We start from the raw sequence: 5,060 nt of genomic DNA, 5'->3' as shown, positions 1-5,060 counted from the left end.
GAGTTTTATCCTCTGGGGGTTTTGGTGTTGACTTGATTAAACTCATTATAAGTTTGTATCTTAGCATAAAATGATAATCCCTCACCTCACAAAGCACTTCTCAGTTTCCAAAATGCCATTTCGATGGCATGGGGTTGATCAGGGCGGTAGCATCACTCCTGTTTTGTGGGTGAGGAGGCCCAGCCTCTGCAAAGTCGTGCCGCCCGGGCAGGGTCGCGTGTGGCGGGGAGAGGAGGGATGGCCGCACCTAGCGGTTTTTCCAGGGCACAGCACAGGCACTGTGGCAGCATTTTACAGTGAGCTAATAAAACCGGCCTACAGTAAGGAGATCTTGGCCGACACTCCCGCTCAGCAGAAGAGGGGATTTGGTGAGGGGGCGTCGCAGCCTTGGCCAGGCCGCCGGAATCCTTTCCTTCAGGCCCAGAGTCGCCGGGGCCAGGAAAACACGCCGTCCTCTTTATGGTCGGCTTTATTCCTGCTCCTTTGCAGCTGGTTTTCTGTCATTTTAGTGATTTTCCTATAACTTTAAAGGACTTGTGGGTGGGGCTGTGGAGAACAGAATACTTGCACCTCAAAGGCATGTGAACGTCCACAGTGGGAAGAGACCGAAGTCATTTTCAGCTGTGAGGTACAGTGTGAATAGCTCAGGCCGTTCACTCTGGCCTGTCAACCGCCGCTTGCAGGAAGGTACGTCGGAAGTGAACGGGAGGAAACCACACGGGTTTTTAAAGGTCTTTGAAAATTGTCAGAGTCTTGGAATTTTCCATCTTGAAAGGCCCTTAGGAGCCTATCCACAGTAGATCATCCTGGTTAGCGGTGCTTTAAGCCTCTTGTCTCCACTTCAGCCAAACTAAGTCTCTTTCATCTTTTTAAAGTATCCCTCCCTATTTCTTTGGGGAAAAAAGAGAGTCTTGTTGGCGATGATGCTTTTGAAGTCTGGAAGCCGCCTGAGGAGTCCAGCTCTGAGGTGCACACACCAGGAAGTGGGGGCCCAGAGCCCAGGGGTCCAGGCAGGACTTGTCTGGTGACTGAGGTAGTGGCCGACCAAACCAGAGGCCCCGCTGCCCCGCACTGCCCTCCGCACGCACAGCGCCGGCGGGCAGGGTCGGTAGCCACAAGCACGGCGGCTGGAAGGCCTTTCAGCTTTTTGGTTTTCCTCCTGCTGACAGAAGAGGGTACGTACACATCCAGGTTCCTAAGTCACCGTCGCGCCTGTGCCGGGGTCACGGGGCTTTTGAGTCACGAAAACTCGTCTGCCAGGCCCAGCTCCGGCCGTCCGAGCGCTCAGCTGTGGGCTGGGAGCCGGAGTGTCCGGGGCACGTGGCGGTGTCCAGCCTCCCCTCGCGGGCGGTGTCGCCCTTCTTTCTCTCAGCGGTCCTCAGGGCGGCGAGTCTCGTTTTTATCGTTTCCGCGTCACAGAGGAAGAAACCAAACCAGAGAAGGAGCAACCCGCCGGGAAACCTAGCCTTGAGCTCATGGCTCCTGACTCCGGATGCTTTGTCCTCTGCCCTTCCGCACCGACCGAGAGCTGGTCTCTGCTCAGAGACGCGGGGACACGCGGGGTGGGGGGACAGCACTTAGAAACGGAGAGCCCGCGAGGCCTCAGGGCCGCGCGCACGCACAGTGGGGAGCGTAGACGGGAAGAGCAGCGCGGGTTGAGACGTTGGGGCTGTCAGGAGCGACTTCCGGGAGAAAGGGGGCTCTCGGGGGAGCTCAGAAGGAGAGGGCATGACTTTAAAAAGGAAAGGAGCAAGCGTCCCAGTCAGCGTCCCCCGGGGGCTGCTCTCTCTGGGTGCCAGGGAAGCAGGGGAACAAGACGGGCCGTCCTGTCCCAAAACCGCACTGGGGGCAGGGACACAGTCTAGAAACCAGAAACCACAGAAGAGAGAGAGACCAGAATGTGCCAGAGGCTGGCGGCGAATGGCTGGGCCATCGCCTTACCCAGTGGCCCCGCTGGGGACATTCACTCAGACACCTCAGCCGGGAGGTCACGAGGTCAGCCACGAGGCAGCCTTGCCAAAATCTGAAGATGGAAATGGGAGGTGGGGGCAAGTGTGAAGGCCCTGACGGGCACGGTTTGGTGGGGTCAGGGGTCGAAGAACAGGGAAGCTGAAGCTCCTTGGATCTGGAGAGGGAAGGAGGTGAGGGCAGAGGAGAAGGCAGGCCTTCTCACACAGAGCCGCCAGGCCTGGCGAGGAGTTTAGATTTCCTTCATTGTCTTAGGAAGCCTTTGGAGGGTTTTAAGCAGGAGGAAAGGCGTCCGATAGAGGCTTAAGAAAAATCACTCGGGCCGCTGCGTGGATGGTTCTCCTTGTGGCAAGAGTGGAGGCAGGAGGCCCTCCCGGGGCTCTTGCGGTCCTGCAGCGAATCGGGGGTGGTTTGCACTAGGGACGGGGCAGCCGGTGTAGGGGGGCATGTGCTTCAGAGGCACGGGCTCCAGGACATCCTGGTGGGTCAGATGTGGGTGTGAAGGAAAGTGATTCACACCTGTCTCGGGGGACCTGTGGTTTCTTTTGCCACAGTGGGGGTGGGAGCCTTGGTACAATAACTGGAGCGCCGGCTGGGGTCCGTGGGGTTTTGGAGCCTGCGTCGGCGGGCTCCCGGTAAATGTCGGTTGAACAAGACCGCAGCAAGCGGGAAGCTGCTGATCTCACGGTGCGGCCAGAAAGGCTACGGAAGAAAATGTATCTGCCCCTTTCCGTGGAGCCAACTAACCTTAATCCCTTCCCTGTCTCCCTCCTGTCTTTATTGCGCTTGGGTGTTTTATTTTTTCTAAAGGCTTCTCACCTTCCAACACACTGCAAACTTATTTACTGTTTAAAAAAACTTTGGGGGCACCTGGGTGGCTCAGTCGGTTGGGCGACTGACTTCGGCTCGGGTCATGATCTCATGGTTCGTGGGTTTGAGCCCCATGTCAGGTTCTGTGCTGACAGCTCGGAGCCTGGAGCCTGCTTCCGATTCTGTGTCTCCTCTGGCCATCCCCCACTTACGCTCTGTCTCTCTCTGACTCTCAAAAAATAATTAAGTGTTAATAAAAAAAATTGTTTTTAACTTTTTTAAGTCTATTTATTTTGAGAGAGACAGAGACCACATGATCAGGGGAATGGCAGAAAGGGAGAGAGGGAGAGAGAGAAGGAGAGAGAGAGAGAGAGAGAGAGAGAGAGAATGAATATCCCAAGCAGGCTCCGCACTGTTAGCACAGAGCCCGACACGGGGCTCAAACTCACGAGACCATGAGATCATGACCTGAACCGTAACCTAGAGATGCTTAACCGACTGAGCCACCCAGGCGCCCCAAACTTATATACTATTTTATTGGTTGTCTGTCTCCACCCCTCTAGAATGTAAGTTCCAGGAGGGGAGGGTTTTGTCTGCTTCGCTCACGGACACAAAGACAATGCACATTTGTCCAAATGCTGCACGTCGTTAACTGCGTTTGTCGTATGACCCTGGAGATGCCTGGGCTACCAGAGCTGCTCCTCGGTGCCGCTTCCTGGCGTGGCATGGTAGAGAAGAGGCCAGAACGGCAGACGGTCCACTTGCTCTCGGCCAGGGAAGGCACCGAGGCTCCCTGTACCGTCGATTCTTAGTCGGCTGTCAGGGCACGGTCATTACCACCTGTTCCGCTGTCCTGCAGGTCTTGAACGTGTAGAGGTGTGAGAAGCCTGGGTCCACCCCCCCAGTCCTTCCGGCCCACACCTCTGCCTCTGCAGCAGGGTTTGGAATCCCGTCTCTAGGAGTAGCGGGTGTTTCCTTTGACATCTTCTCCCAGGCAAGTTAGAGAGCCCCAGAAGCTCACGGTCAAACGGGCCCTTGGAGATCATGTTGTTCAGTTACTATTCCCAGGGACACGTACCCAGATCCTTTGGGGAGCTTCCTGCAACTTCTCAGTCTTCTTCTGTCCCAAAGAATCCAACGTGCCTCCGGTTGAGGAGCATCTTCACAGTGATTCTGGGCTGTTCCCGTGAGAGTGTGTTGTACCCTGCGGGTGTGCTGGGCAAAACGTGGCTGAGAACTGGTCTGATCCAGTGATTTTACTTTGGTAACACCCCAGGAAGAAAAATAAAAGCTACCCTTTTTTGAGTGTTCGTAGCAAGCCTTATGCTGATTCTGTTCTGTACATCGTATTTAATCCTCATCTTCGGAGGTGTTACGTTGTTAATCCCATCCTGCACGTGAGAACAAAGGTCAGCAAAGAGGTCACTTGTTCCAGGTATCGCTTGACAGAGTTGGATTTGAAACCGGATCTCTTGTGTTCTCAACAGCTAAGCTTGACTGTAGCCTGTCGAAGGACCTTGCCCCAAATTGCAGAGTCAAAGTTAGGATCGGAGCGTCTAACCTCTGTTATCCTCCGCGGTCTCTGATTTCACACCGTTCGTACGACGAGAGACAAGAAGACCTTCTCTCTCCCCCTGTGGCACCCCATGCCTACCTCTGCCAGTCACCCGTTCGTTCATCATTGTGCTCCCAGCCTGCCCCAGGACACAGTGGTACTCATTTCTGCCCGTCCCCGCACCTACTCAGATGTGTGTTGAACTGAGCCGGTTGCCGTGCTGGTAACGAGGGGTGTTAGCTGGGGGCTCAGCCGGGTCTCATTCCCAGGCTATTAATTTACCCTCAGGGATCAGCATCCTGCCCCAGTCCTTGGTCCAGCCACATCACTACAGCTGTCCCCATTTTGTGCTGAAACGCATTCCATTTCTGCAAGCGATCAGAATCACATACTGTGGGGACACAGGCACGTACTGGGATTTATGAATGTTCTTGAGGTCCACATGGACTATCAGATGGCTCCCCGAGGAAGGACTGTGTTGGTGGCCTTGAAAGAAAGTGTGGCAAGTGGGTGTGAGACAGGTTCAGTCTAAGAATATCAGACTGTGTCAACAGTTGGTGGGAATGTTTTTTCCAATTTCACTAGACTCCACAGAGAAGTGGAGGCCAGCTGTCCAAGCATCTGGGACGGTGGCATTATAATGGAGAAAAGGCAAACGTCTTCATTGCAGGTGATGTAGCAGTGTAACCCTCCCAACCAATTTGGATGGAAGAAAAGACGTCTGGGC

General features: G+C 54.8%; 1 protein-coding gene across 3 annotated transcripts in view; it reads left to right on the top strand.

The window, feature by feature from the left end:
- EVL (Enah/Vasp-like) overlaps nt 1-5,060 on the top strand; it is a 148,840-nt gene that overhangs the window by 74,644 nt on the left and 69,136 nt on the right. The gene's annotated exons all lie outside the window — the stretch shown is intronic.

Source organism: Panthera uncia, assembly GCF_023721935.1.
Source record: "Panthera uncia isolate 11264 chromosome B3 unlocalized genomic scaffold, Puncia_PCG_1.0 HiC_scaffold_1, whole genome shotgun sequence".
In the NCBI taxonomy this organism is placed as follows: Eukaryota; Metazoa; Chordata; class Mammalia; order Carnivora; family Felidae; genus Panthera; species Panthera uncia.
The sequence above is the reverse complement of the archived record's forward strand: the minus strand, read 5'-3'. Positions and strand labels throughout refer to the sequence as shown.